This window comes from Lasioglossum baleicum, chromosome 10, assembly GCF_051020765.1.
Source record: "Lasioglossum baleicum chromosome 10, iyLasBale1, whole genome shotgun sequence".
NCBI lineage: Eukaryota > Metazoa > Arthropoda > Insecta > Hymenoptera > Halictidae > Lasioglossum > Lasioglossum baleicum.
In genome coordinates, this window is record NC_134938.1 from 11988319 (window position 1) to 12003969 (window position 15651).

The window sequence follows — 15651 nt, forward strand, 5'->3', positions numbered from 1 at the left end:
GTCAATAATTACGAGCGCGATAACAGTCTGGAGGCGGTTGCCACTATATCAAACCCCTCCTGCGGTTTCGTGTGGCAGTCCCTGCACCATTTTATGCGGTTCGTGTCCCTCTGACCTTGACTCTTCCTCCAAATCATTACGTATATTAATCCTTTAAACTGGATTGGCGACTCTGGGCCACTACTGAGATGCGTTAAAAAATATTTTTGTGTTTTATGGATTAGTAAAAAATACTAAAAATTGCTGTTAAATCACAGGACTGTGTCAACCCTTCGCATTCGAGGACACACTCTGGGACCCGATGCGCATTGAAGAAAAAACTGAACTATGCTAAACTATACTAAGAAGCATTAAAAAGATATTAAATATATTCAATGGATTAATAAAAAATACTAAAAGTTGCTATTAAATTGCGGTTCTGCGTTAACCCTCGGGTAGCAGCACACCGACTCGAGAAAGTGTTACGGCGCGTCGTGCGACCTTGGCACGGCGTGGAGACGCGCGTCGGAACGTTTCGCAAATTGCCGGAAATTTCCGTGGGAAAACTGCGTGCACTTCGCCTGAGAGTGTATGGTGACGTACCCGGTACAGGTAACAAGCACCGACTATCGGGTGCACACCACTATCCGGCGTATCCTCGTACATGGTCCGCCACTTACCATGGCTAAATACTTCACTGCCGATTTCTCGGACACCTCACATTCTCACGTTTCGCCTATGAAAAACCGCCAACGACACTTGTCGATGTGAGCCACGTTGACTTTTCCTCATTCCCCTACAATCGACCTATTTCATCCTTCAATCCGAAAGCTGACGTGCCCTCACTCCGTCGAATCGAACGACCCTTTCCCACCCCACAGATTTCACCGGGCGATCGCTCGTTGCGTTAACAAAAAAAAAAAAACAGAAAAATGGTGCGTGCAAGGGTGCAATTATTCGCAGCAGCAGGAAGCGATAATTTACATTCCTGGTCACGCGTCTCCGTTCGGAAACCCCCATTTGTAGCCCCGACAGGCAGGTGTAGCGTTCACCCCCATAAATGACCGGATATTTTCTATGTCGGCGCTACGTGCGTTACCGTAGGAAACGGTCACAGTACGAATTAGTGCGGTGTAATGCCGGGACTGTGCAACAAGTGCGACTCGTGGGTATCAGGTGCATGCACCATTCGAAGAACACGGCACGGTGAATACGGGCCGTTAAAGATCGACCGCGGCACGTGACCGGGACGCGTCTCGATGCACGGGAAAAACGATACCCTCGCAAGGATATGCAAAGCAAACCGGATCGGGTCTCCTCGGAAAACTGTCCCCGCAACTGCCCGGATATTCGGTTACCTGCTACTTCTGCAAACGGTCAATGCAATATTGTAATCGTCCATTGTAGTCGAATAAAAATGTTTCCAGTATGCAAATGCGCAAGATCTAGCAATCAGACTGCTTTACACTTGCTCAAATTCCCCAGAAATGCTTAAAATCATCGGTTTTATATTCTAAGTATGTAACGTGTCGAGTGGTGAAAAGGTGTCGTCACGTGTCGGTCTCTGGTTATTTTCGGATGAAACTTGCGCAGACACCTGCGCGACACTCTGCCGATTAAAACGATACCCAACACGACCCGATTCGGGTCGTATTTGCTTGTGTAATCCACGATCGAGCGGAGCCTCGCTTATCCGAACCGACTGTTGAAAGAACGACTTAAAGTTCGTTGCAGCGGAGAATTGTAATTTTGCTCGAATATCGTGGCGCGCAGGAAGTCGATTTTAATGCACGCAAGATGATTGACACGCTTTTATGATTCCTAATGGACTGCCCCGATCGACGCGATGCAACATGAAGCGCTCCATGGCGCGCAACAAGGGGGCACCGAGCATGCTATCCCGGCGCGGTAAACAGTTTTAAATCGAAACATCAGGAATATATCACGTTTGACGCGCACGCATTCCATGCTGCACCGCGTGATGCATCGCATGCTGCACAGTTGCTACACGCTTGCGAGAGAGGCAGGCTCGCGCGACCGCGAGTCCGAGTTAGAGAGGACATTAATTAAAACCGGCGGCGACTCTAAAATTAGCGCGATTTTCGTGTTTTGACGGTGCGCGCACGAGAACGCCGTGCCACGCCGGCTCACGAGACTTCTGACACGCATCGCTGGTTTTATGCTGCGAGTCTGTCATGCTTAAATAACGCGCCCAGCACGGGAAAGTAAACCCGATTATGGCAGCCGCGCAGGTTATCGCACGTTTTTCCCTTAAATCCCGCACCTCATCGTAAATCTTTCATCAATGCCCCATCGAAACGGGAACAAAAATAACTGCTATTCATTTCGACGTTGTAATTGTTAAATCTTTGTGCAAATTCTGACGAAAAACTGTTGTGCTTCAAGTGACCGATTGCTGGGGCCATTTCAAGTCACTTTTCCCTTTGCGAGAATCTTCTCCGCGGCTTCGTTCACGAGTTATATTAAGGAAAACGCAAACCAATCACAGCGCGGCTATTGCGAGTGGGCGTGAACCGCGCTCTGATTGGTCCGTGCTGTTTCGTCGATAACTCGAGAACGAAGCCGCGGAGAAGAATTTTGTAAAGGAAAAAGTTACTTGAAATCACCTCAGGAATCGACTCTTCGAAGTCCGACATTCCTGGAACATCCTGTATAACGACGCTTCTCCTGGAGATGATTATAAGCGACATTTTGACATTAAGACTCTTGTCTAGGATTCTGAGGACGTGACAGCAGGGTGGTGTCATCAAGCGGTTTTTCCGGTGGTTCTCGGAGGATTCGCGGGAATGTTCAAACCTGTTCTCGGGCGCCTACTTCTGCCGGGGCCCACATATCACTCGGATGTAGTCATCTGTATCAATCAGGGGGCCGGTACGAGCTTATACACTTTCTTGCTCCGCTCGATATGTACACGCGCGCGGCGCAGTTAACTCCAATCAGGCTCGATTGGATCGGACAAGTGGAATAATTGTTGCCGCGCGTCGTTTATTGAATTATTAGGAAGCGACCGGCGCGGCGCGGCGCGGTGTGCGCACCGCTTCGTAAATAAGCGTCCTCCCGATATCTCGCGGGAAAATCGTCCTGCTAACTAATGGGTCGGAACGGGACATCGGTACCAGGATTTCTTTACCAGTCGAAATCGTTTTTCCAATCGTCCGCCATTTTCGTCGCTGAAATTACTTTAATCAATCTGGAACGAGACGTTTAATGTTAAACTTCGGACCTTCATCGGATGTTGGAAAAATAGAACGACTCGGGAAAATCAACGAAATAATATTATAAATTTATTATAAAAGCTATTTGGTGTTGTCTCCATATTTTTAAAATGTTTTTACCGTTACTCCCTCTCTCTGCCTGTACCCGATTAATCACGTGACCGAGCGGAAGCGTGGGGAGTAGCGTCGTGGAAGGGGAAGGTGGATCTGGCGACTCAGTCCGCACGATAGATATAAATTTTCTCCTTTTCTTTTCGCGGAAAAATTCTAATCACCGAAACCGTTAAATAAAGTGGTAGGGTTAACATTAAATAGAAAATCGTGATCGTTTGATTGGAAACGGATTCTGAATATAGCACGAGAGGAACGATACTGATTGCCCCCTATTACGGCACACCCAATATTGCGAGCGCGAAATAAATCAAGACGGGGATGCACCCGAAGCTTCGGCCCTCATAAATCACAGTCTAATGCGACAGAAGGCTAATCTTTCATCGAATATGTAATAACTAATTAACTGGCAGCGGCGCTGCGGCACGAGTCGCGACGATTTCTTCGGCGCGATCATCAAGCCGATACTAGATCACCACAACGAAGCGTCGGGTATAAATCTGCCACTAATTTCTCGCGGATTTAATTGGTTACGGCTCATTGAGTGGTAATGAGGAGGTGTAGCGGCTTCGCAATGGATTTAGAGACGGCGAGGATCCTCGCCATCTTTCAAAACGGATGCGCGAGAACGAGTCGCGTCGAATCGGCGATAATGCGAAAACCGATCCATCCGTCACAACCCGTTCGGCTTAATCTTACACCGAACAACAAAAACTAAATAAACAATGAACAAAAATGCAAAATTTTTTCACGGGACCACTCTGGCGACATACTCTACAAGATGCAAAAGGTTTCGTTGCGATTGGTCCATCTATCTCGGCGTAATCCTCCATTTTCGAAGTCGGTTAAAAATCATGCGAAATCGCCGAAAAAGCTTATGGCTGCTCTTTACCTTACCGGACTCGAAATTAGTAGCTTTCTCATACGAATTATGATGTATTTGGTATGTTATCCAGTAGATTTGTACCCGGCGCGTATGCAGATCGAAGTTTCAAACCTCTAGGATCAATGTTGTTTGAAATATCGATCGCAAGATAATGAAATGTATAATATTCAAATGTTCTCGGCGCAACGGTTCGATCAGTTAATAGGAAAAAAGCAAAATTTGCACGTTAGTTAGTCACTTCCAAATAACAACTATTTTCCTATTACATGTTTTATAAATTACATCTTTATCATATATTTAATAAAAGTTTTTCATCATATGGTCACGCACATGTGGTAAGTTTGGGTTTTTGACGTTTTTCACGGTTTGAAATAACCGCCAAACATCGATCGACGATTGACTTTGTTTTGATCGATCGACCAGTTACGTTCTGTGTCTAATGACTTTGATGGTCTATGATCCAGTATCCTGTCTGACGACATGAAAGCAGCATGTGCTAAGACAATTTCAATTCCGTATTTATAATCTTTATAAAGCAATGTAAGTAAATTATTGCAGTATCTTGTTACATTGTTACATTCTGGTTACGCAGATATTTTAAAGTTTCTGGTTTTACATTGTGAAAATATATTTTTCAGACGCAGTTTTTTCTACTTTCTTGAAAATGATCTGAATGAAGATCGAAACGTTGAAAGTTCCTAACTAACGTGCAAATTTTGCTTTTTTCCTATTAACTGATCGAACCGTTGCGCCGAGAACATTTGAATATTATACATTTCTAGGATCAATAGTTGAGGAGGTATGGTCGCTTAAAGTTGAGCACCCTGCAGTGTTTTTGACAGGTAAAGGCGCCGCCATATTGGTTTGTAGTGACGGTCGCACGCTGCTTACTGACTTGGTTGGGATTAGGTCTAGGGGGGGGCAAGGTTAGCGGCTCGCGATCGTCACTACAAACTAATATGGCGGCGCCCTTACCTGTCAAAAAAGCTCAACTTTAAGCGACCATAACTTCTCAACTATTAATCCTAGAGGATCGAAACTCCGATCTGCATCCGCGCCGGGTACAAATCTCCTGGATTACATACCAAATACATCATAATTCGTAGGAGAAAGGTACTAATTTTGAGTTCGGTAAAGTAAAGTTTGCCCAAGCTTATTATTAGACTGCGAATCTTTATGAATTCATGCCAAAATTCAAAATTGTTGGAGAATTTTAAAAATTGAGGATGTCATTTACAACGAAGTTTAGAGGATAAATGACAACAAAGTTTGAGAGCTATATTTTGCTTAAAGATCCGCAGTGTAATTATTATAATAATTTCCATTCCGTTCGCATATAAAACTAGCTGAAGAGATTACAGGCCCGCGGGGAATCGTTATCTGGCGCGAAGAAGACGGCACGCAAAGGTTGCGCGATTGTACCGTTTTATCTGGTACAAGGAGGGGAAAACGATACAACGGCCGCTCGCAATCGAATCGGTCGCGAATTAGAAATTAGCTGTCGCGCATTTACATATTGTGCAGGTGGCCGGTCGTGGTCGGAGACCGGTCACTGTTTTCAGGGTAAAACGGGTTCCCGCGCTAGAAAAAAGCCTCGAGCCGAGTCTGCTCAGTCAGCGGGAAACCAGTGCAATAAAGATTCATGATCGGTAATACCGTGACATTAGCGAGCGTTAACGAAAACCGTCCGATCGGAAAAATCCGAGGCTTGAAACCCACCTGTCGAGCGCTTACTTCATGCTTCAAATTCAGCTTGGTTCACAATATTAATTGACATCGGCATTGGGGTCGACGAGTTACATTTGCGACAGAAGTTCGCTGGAGAAAATTATAGCTCCTGCGATTTCGACTATTTCCACTTGAAAAAAAATCACACATGTACTTCACACACCAGTACATATGTGTAAAAAATCTCGATGCAAAAGGTCCCACATTTTCTGCCGAAAAATATTCTCAAAAATCGGCTTCGCGAAAACCACCTCCTCGAAAGAGGCTCCACAAAAAGAAAATATAACTCCTGCAATTTCGATTATTTTTACTTGAAAAAAATCACACGGGTGCTTCACGTACCAGTACATGTGTGTAAAAAATTACAGCGCAAGAGGTTCCATAGTTCTTGCGGAAAAAATGTGTAAATATTAAAGAAATCGCAGTACAGTAGTCCCTCGCTCGTTGCACGAGCTGTTTCAGGATATGGAAGCTAGAGAGCTGCAGCTGAGCGACCTATCGCTCAGGAAAGAATAAGGGAGCAGACTTTAGCGGAGTTTGTTTGTCTGGCTAGGAGGTAGCTAAGTTGAACAGCATCGAAATGAAGCGAGGCTAGAAACGGTCCGGCGTTATCTGCTCTTTGCTTCCAGCATCAGCATCAGGCCGAGCCACACCTGGCCCCGATTGCGTCCCACCTATATATCTATTCCACTTGCAAACCTCCTCAACTATGCGCTCGTTCAGGCAGCTGGCCGAGGCTATCTGGTCGCGTACTCGCCGGTTGCTCGCGGTATCTGCGACGCGGAGAGTACACCAGATGGATTTACTGCGGAGCACGATCGGTTTTATTGGTACTCTCCGCCGGAGAGAGCAACTCCGAGGCATCTCTTTCGGATCACCCTCTTCCGAGTCGTTAACTTCCCTCGAACGGGACAGGTGAAAGATAGCGGCGATCGCCTAGCCGGTAGCCGCCAACCACAGTATATCCCTCCCGGGCCTGATTTTTCCGTCATAAAACGTGTTTACTATCGTTTCCAAAAACGAGCCGTTTATCTCTCGTTCGTTGATCGCCTCGTTGCCACGTTCTTCACCAATTACATAGATGCTACGCGAAAGAGAAACTGTAGAGGGGGCTCTCGCTTCTTCACGTGTTCCTAGATCGGCTGTTTGCCCAGACTACACTTTTTCCCGCGCGGATGCGAGCGCGTTTTCACCATGGAATTACTGTTCTTACGGGGCCCGAGCGAGATAAATGTAGCTTGATGGACGAATCATGAGGTTTTAATGGCACCCCGCCGCTCATTCGGTTCACCGAGTGCTCGTTGCCGAGTGGCTGCCGCTGGAACCGCTTCGAACTGCATCCTTCCAGGACAATTGAATCTATCGTCCTTTTCGCATCGCACCCCCAACGTGGTCCTCTAGCAAGGGAAGGACCCCAAGTGTCCGACTTCGATTTTAATAATTTTTTGTGAGACGATGGTATATGGATCTCTAATGATGTCTGCAAAATATTAAGTGTAGTTACTCAATAGTTTCAAAGATATAAACAATTAAAGCTCAAGTTTTTGAAGCTCCATTAGCCGTGTAAGCAGGTTGCGTGAAAGTTCAATTGTTTATATCTTCGAAACTATTGAGTAACTACACCTAATATTTTGCAGACATCATTAGGGATCCATATACCATCGTCTCACAAAAGATTATCAAAATCGAAGTGGGACACTTGGGGTCCTTCCCTTGGTGCGGCATGAATTAGGGTGAAGATACCAGCTACCGGATATTTAGTGACGACTTGGAATGATTGTTGGATTGATTATCAATAGACTGCGGATGTTTATGCAATTTGCGATTTTTGTAGACGAATTTTAAGAAAGTCGAAACAAATGGAATATTATTTTTAGTTGGAGTAGCATTCGCAGGTCTGGAATAAATAAAAGTCGTATAGAATTTCCAGGAGCCATAAATAAATATATACTTTCTGTTTGCTCTTTAATTAAATTTAAGTAATACGTCCTTGAATAAATTTTATTTCCATTTTTCCATCGACTCAAACCCCTCTATTCTTTTCTTAAATCATGCAAAATAGTACTTGTATCCATCTGGACCATCCAAATTTAGTTTCTATTCATCCCTGAATATAATTCGTTCCCCCTAGGATTTCACGACATATACCATGAAATTTGGTGTGAGTACGACGGTGCCTTATCATTTTGTCCACCAGTGTACAAGATTGAAACCATGAGACATGTCTCCAGGTCTCCGCGGAGTGCAGGAGAGGCGTGCACGAGGATTGTCGCAGATCCGGAGACAGTGCACCCGCGAGAGGAGAAATTGGGCAGAAAGTATGATCAAAGCGTTTAGATTAGCGTGCGGCGACCACCGGTGCGGACGACTGCCTATAAATAGATTCGAGCTACCTGTAGATACCTGTAGACGTTCGTCGGGTCCGGTACAGTTGCGAGCTAGGCGGTGCACCAGCGTACCACGCCACATGCGGAGAGTACACGCGACGAGCTTAAGCTATGGTTACCGTATAACCGCGTGCAAGCAACGCGGCGTGGCACACCGCAATTAACCACCGGACAACTACGCCGGTCCCTCGGCAAACTAATAAACGAAAGAAGAAGAAGGAGATCGCCAGAGAGAGAAGAAGAAGAAGAAGAAGAGGAGGACATCGGCCAGAGCTATTCACCCGCGCCGCATCCTTGACATGGCCGCGATCGGATCGGCCACCACCTAGACCGCATTCCAATCCGACGGTGACAACCCGGAGATCCACGGTGACGATTCACAAGATCGACGCCCTCGGGATCTCCGATCGGACGGTCCCTCGTTTCCTGTGGTCCGATCGATCCCTTTCAACGATTGTCCCGGGGAAACGAGCTGAACGCGGAAAACGATCGCCAGAAATCTAGATGCACGGTCACGTGATCATTAGATAGCGGATTTTATGGATTTATAAGAAAAAAATGAGTCGGTGTGATTTAAAACGATAGAGACATCAGAACAATTTGAAAATATTATTATATTATTCTTGACCTATTGAACATATTAACCACTTAACGCACTCGCCCCAGGTTAACTCGCGAGACCTGCAGTTTTGGTTTTCTATATAAATACAACCGAAAAAAAACTCGTTGGAGTAAAACAAATTTGTGGAAGAACGACCGCTTTTGAATTTTTAATTGGTGCGTTAAGTGGTTAAGAAAGAAAATAAATTTCTATTTCCCTCCAGTTTGTTGCAATTTAGGTCGAAAGTTTTTATTTTGCATAATCATTTTCTTAATAACATAATAGAAAAATAAAAAACAAAAGGGACGTGGACTCATCTAGCTTCTTTCTAGTTTTTATTTTGCATAATCATTTCCTTAATAACATAATGAAAAAAAAATAGAAAAAAAGGGACGTGGCTCATCTAGCTTCTTTTAATCATGTTCATGCGTAACTACACTCTCGAATTGTTTCATCTTCGATCGTAAATGTATATCTACAGTCTGAAGACATTTCGGTGATGGTCAATCTCCATTCAGCTTAGAATGCAGAAAAAGAGGACGTAGCAAGACCAAGAATATTTTCACTCTTCATTGGACGCAGCTGAAGAAGCGAATTAATTGGAGCCTGACGAATACAGGAGAAGAATAGACAACATTTTACTGGTGAAGATCGATCGTCTAATTAGAAGCCGAAGATGGGAGTAAGATCCGCTGTTTGTGATCATCAATGTTTGCATCTTAGTTTCTGAATTTAATTTGACGCTTCCGGAAGAAATGGGAATGAGGACGTGGCTCATCTAGCTTCTTTTAATCATTTTCATTCATTATCTTCGATCGTAAATGTATATCTACAGTCTGAAGACATTTCGGTGATGGTCAATCTTCATTGCAGAAGTAGAGGACGTAGCAAGACCAAGAATATTTTCACCCTTCATCGGACGCAGCTGAAGAAGCGAATTAATTAGAGCCTGACGAATACAGAAGAAGAATAGACAACATTTTACTGGTGAAGATCGATCGTTTAATTAGAAGCCGAAGATGGGACCTCAACACCGGAACTACCGAATCAGTGAAAACGACTGATTGGAAAGAATGAGGGTTAGGTTTTCGCGAGCAACCAGCTAAGCGTAGCCCAGCAATCGTTCGCACGCTAAACCGTGTCAGTATACATCGGTAGGGCTTTAATCTCGGTTTAATCATGCGACCGATCGAAGACACGGGGAACAGTAAACCGAGCGCAACGGCCGCCGTTGTTCGGTGTTGATCGCTTCTTTAACCGCATACCCAGCCGCCGCGCCGCGTAATATCACTTTGTTGCCTATGAATGAGCCGTACGAACGGCTTTGATAGGCGTTAGATTAGATCGGGTCGAACTTTTCGAAACGGTTTACCAGCCGAGACCGCATTCCTGTTTGCGTGCACGACACGTAATAGCCGCGTAATACCACGGTGAAGCCGTTCTGTGTAATTCTCGCCGGCCAGCCGGAGATTTCTGGCGAGGAGATCTGTTCGAATCGTTAAGAGAAAGACAGACGCGCGGGAAAAACCGGCACACGGCGGAGCCGCGCTGTAAATTTTCTAATAACGATCAGGCTCCGTCAAGTCGAGTCGCGTCCCATCGCGAGAACCAGCCTTCCGGCAGCGTTGTAAATTTTCACCGTCCGCCATTTTATCGACGAAATCACGCTACCCGGGATCCACCGTTCGATCAATCGAATTTCTCGATCTTGCCCAATTAAAACAGAAGTTGTTTCACCCCTTGCCTTACAATGTTCTGTCTGATTCTGATAGAAATGTATGTTAATCATTTAAACCGAAATAAATTCCCTTTTGGATTATTATTCAGTAGATTTAAATTTTCACCTTTTTTAGGAAATTACGATCTACAAAGAAGTTGAAACCGTAAGAATATCCTTCACTGCCGTATTCGAAAAGCTGAAGAACAAGCTAAGTAATTCTTAAAATTACTGACGAGAAGCTTATGACATTTCCGATCCCGCAACGCCGAAGAAACTGTGCCAATGCTACTAGGTTGGATTGAAAGTTCTGTCGTATTTTAAAGAAAACATTTGAACCAATTCACAAAAATATATGTTCAATATTCTCCAATGATACGATCTCCATTATTTGTAACAACTTGTCGCCATCTTTCACATGACCTGTCAATTCCTGTTTTCCCAATGACTCGCTAGCAAAAAAAAGTGACACAATTCAAAAATGCAGCATTCGAGAAAAATCAACTTAAAGAATACTATAAAACTTATATTGAAATAGTTTAAGCTTCTTTTAAACAGATAAGTATGATAAATCGTGAGATACAGCTGTGACACTTTTCGTGCATGTTGGGTCACTTCATAAATATTTTTCAGTGACATAACCACAAAATTTCTCGCTTTTCTTCATCGGGGCGCGATGTGTTCTTTACAAGGAAAATTACCTGCTTCTTTAAAATACGACAGAACTTTCGGTGTCCTTCGCGTCTGTGTGCCGTCTTTGAGATGTTACTATCCAGCCAGGATGACAACAGCGATCACAAACTCGAATTAGCCCTCCCGGGTCAGCGGAAGGTACACGCGGCTGCGACCTCCGATCGATCAATTACCGGGGAGCTTGGATTGTACGGTTCGATGCGAAATGACAGTGGAAAATAACTCCGGTGTCCAGCTGAGATAATGGTCCTCGAGTGAAGCGAGCGTTTGCCGTATGATAGGTTCGAGTTTCCAGCAACTTAAGGCGCACCACCGGTGCTGACGAGCGTTATTTATTACGAGCGTTCAACAGTCGCGAAGAGAATCAAACGGAACGCCCCGGACTCCGAAAATTGATGGCGATAGTTTGTCACTCTCGGGCAAATACGGATTCCATGAATGGGAACGGCGGCCACGCAACTCCGATTTAATTCTCTGAATAATCTCTCAATCCTCCGTTCGCCATCTTCGAGTCTTCACTATCCTCCTTCGCTCCACTTTCTTACAGTTTAATTAATTAAATTGTGCGTTGGATGCGTTCGCGACAATTTTTATTTCCCATGAGATCTGCCAGAATTAATATTCCGAATAATAGTTTCTTGCGACTCCGGTTTCTTTTACAAACACAATGGCGTTCGGGAGGGAAGCATCGATCATCCCTCGCCGTTAATTCCTGTTATCAATTTGCCCGGTGCATCGAAAGCAGCCGAACCCTTCAGCCCTATCGTCTGTCAACCCTTGTTCCCTTAGCCGCCGACGATTTCGGTGCGTTCTCGGCGGCGACCGCCACCTGACGCAACAACTGTCTCGCCCCAAGATGGCAGTTGTCTTGGAAGCAAGGCTAGGGCAGCAGGCAAGGGTGGAAAAGGGGCAGATGCCGGTAGCTCGCGATTAGAAACGAATTTCTCGAAATAATAAGAACCTAACCGGCGTCGATCTTATCACCGTCGATCGGTCAAACATTCCAGATCGGGAGATAACGAAGATGGCGTTATTCGACGCAGAAAACGGAAGGGCCTCGCGTGTCATCGTAGAACGATGCAGCCCATAAGTATTCATTTCATAATTTGATCCTGTGAACGCCTGGTGTTCAATCAACTGACGAACTTTCTAATTCAACCTTTAATTGCTCGCGTATTGTACTTACAATCTGAAAACTTTAAAAAACAACAACGAGATCGACCGTTTCAGATTCACGGGCTTCGATCGCCGTCGGAACGACGCCCCCGTCACCTCAAAAGTTATTCCGCTTTTTGCGAGCCGTTCGCCAGTCATTAACTCCGCCGGCGTATCTATCATTATTACGTACAAACGGTCGTCTATAATTGGCGAATGTAAACACCGCGTGCGCCGGTTTCTGTGTGCGTGCGAATTGCGTGCGCGTAACCGTCGTCACACCATTCAGCGGCCCGTTGTGCGCGGATAGCTCTGCTCCGCGAGAATTCTCCGCTTTTTATCGGATGACACCTTTTTGTTGCGGAGAGACTGATCGGTCGCGGGGCAGGACGACCGCTAATGATAATAGTTTCGCGTCAGGTGTCTTTGTTCGGATGATTAAGGGGGTAGACTTCTCGTTTAGAAGTCAAATCAGTAATCAAAATGATGAAGCACAAACTGCGACGGCTACATGCTGCCGAATAATACGAATTACGCCTCGTAAACGTAAAACTAAGACTTCTGAGAGCGACTGCGGTCTAGATGGATCTTTTATCTAGCGCTTTTGACTGCTGAGAAACCCCATATTTGCATTATCAATCCTGGAAACGAGAGTCTACCCCATTAACCTCCGAGAAATTGAATGGCACCCTTTCGCCGCGGAAGAATTGATGGATACTAATCGAGGGGCAACCTAGAGCAGGATGTCCAGCAAGCGAGCGAGACACTGCGCACCATTGCTTCGAATCTCATTGATCTCGGAGGATATTATACTAAAAACTCACCCGAATTCTCAACGAATGGCTGCGGCGTCCGCCGTCGTCCGCGTCTAAATCCCTCGATCACCGCTGTTCCGCGCGTCGAAGTCTCTGAATATTCACTGAACAGGCACACTTCACCGTTCGAGCATCCCGTCGCACCGTTCACAGTGCCTTCTCATACCCGCACGATCCTCTTCGTCTCACAGAATAATAACCCGTCGCGCGATCAACTTCGCCAGTCACCGTTTATCCGGAAATCCGTTATCGAACAGAGCCGGACCACCAACCAGCCGAATCCAGATCTCACTCGGAAACTTCTGATTCACGTGGAAGCTGGAACTCCTGATGCCCGGAGTGACCAGGCTAATCCACCCTGGACATCGTCCCGCGGTTCTGCAGCATCGACGACACACCGGGGACGTGTTTCACAGACGCATCTAGCCGAGAGAGATGCTCAGTCACCATGGATCAGGTGTCCATTAAGACTAACCGGCTCGTTGGTCACCGCTGCGCGAAACCTTCCGGATCGCTGGTCCCGCTGATCGCGTGGCTGGACGCGTGTGATGTGAAGGGTGGGGGTTGGGTGGTTAGGTGAAAGAGGAAGTGTTGGTCAGAGGAAAGATCACGTCGGTAATATCCTCGGTCACTCTAGCATGTGAGAACACGCGATCGAACAATCTTCATGATCCTTTCCCGAAGCTGGAGAACCGGAAGGAGTAAATTCCCGCGCGAGGTTGCGTCTTAACAGTGGTCCTTAAATCCTCGGGTAGTCTTCAGACCCAGTTGTTCGATGATTTCCATGTACCGTGTCGCGCGAATGCTTCGCGAGGCTACCGAGTAGTACACCCCGATCGTTTCCCCTGGTGACACAGTGGCACGTGTTCGACCAGGAACCGTTGAACTGTAGAATCTCGATGAAGGATGACGGTTATCCTTCCGAGGACGAGCAGCCACCGTGGTAGCACACGAGCGAGCCTGACCCCTTGCCTCTACGTCCTGCGTCTTGGTGTGTCTACGGTTCGCCGTTCTACCTCGTGGAGCGTGCAGCAGGAGGCGTGCTGTCCCGGACTGGACTAGCCTGGGCCCCTGGAGTAGAGAGGGCCGGTCGCGCTTCACCTCCGCTTCACCGACCTCCCTCCACTCTCCAGCAACAGCAGCAGCACGGCACAGCCTGGCCTGGCCCTCTCTTTCTCTCTTTCTCCACCTGGCACACTACGTTCCTACCTAAGCCTCGCAACCGAGGCTTTACCTGTCTCTGCTTCTCCCTTCTACCGCGACCGACCTCTCCTGATATCAGCCCAGAGGGGGAGAAACACGCGGATCAGGACGAGGAGAACGAAAAACAGAGAGAGAGAGGGAATTAAGATAGATAGAGAGATTGGCTCTAGGGGGACGGGGGAGAGTTCGAACGCGGGACCCTCTCCTCTAACTTTCTTGGCAGTGCTTTGGCGCACGGCGGTAACGACGCCCCCACAGCGCTCCCAGGTGTGGAGAGACACTGCTTTCATGCTGACGAGGTGACGAACGAGAGTCCACGGATTTTAAGGACTGTGGATGATGCTGGGATCGTGAGAGAGGGTGCTACAGAGCCCCGTCTACTACATCGTTCTTGATAATTCAAACTGTACTTGGCGAGCAGCTACTTTGAAGTACGTGTCTTCCATTTGCCAGATTTTGGGGAGCTATTGCTAGATCTACCTAGTTCCCTCTGGACAGCCCCATCTACTGCATTGTTCTTGATAATATAGACTGTGGGTACTTGGCAAGTAGCTACTTTGAAGTGGGTGTCTTCCTGTTGCCAGATCTTAGGGGGCTATTGCTAGCTCTGCCTAGTCTCCTCTAGACAGCCTCGACTACTACGTTGTTCATGCTAATATAGACTGTGGATACTTGGCGAGTAGCTACTTTGAAGTCGATGAGGTGTCTTCCTGTTGCCAGATTTTAGGGGGCTATTGCTAGATCTACCTAGTCTCCTCTATACAGCCTCGTGTACTACATTGTTTATGATAATATAGACTGTGGGTACTTGGCAAGTAGCTACTTTGAAGTGGGTGTCTTCCTGTTGCCAGATTTTAGGGGGCTATTGCTAGCTCTGCCTAGTCTCCTCTAGACAGCCTCGACTACTGCGTTGTTCATGCTAATGTAGACTGTGGGTACTTGGCGAGTAGCTACTTTGAAGTCGACGAGGTGTCTCCCTGTTGCCAGATTTTAGGGAGCTATTGCTAGATCTACCTAGTCTCCTTTATACAGCCTCGTCTACTACATTGTTTATGATAATATAGACTGTGGGTACTTGGCGAGTAGCTACTTTGATATAGGTGTCTTCCTGTTGCCAGATTTCAGGAAGCTATTGCAAGC

General features: G+C 46.3%; 1 protein-coding gene across 7 annotated transcripts in view; it reads right to left on the bottom strand.

Moving 5' to 3' along the window:
* Sv (paired box protein shaven) overlaps positions 1 to 15225 on the bottom strand; it is a 201834-nt gene extending 186609 nt beyond the window's left edge. For 2 of the 7 annotated variants that reach the window (XM_076431408.1, XM_076431410.1), the window contains exon 1: positions 13318 to 15224. The gene's annotated coding sequence lies outside the window, so the exon portion shown is untranslated. Of the gene's footprint in view, positions 1 to 13317 lie in introns of all 7 variants that reach the window. The other 5 variants (XM_076431405.1, XM_076431404.1, XM_076431407.1 and 2 more) reach the window with 5 other exon arrangements.
* Positions 15226 to 15651: the final 426 nt, after the last annotated feature.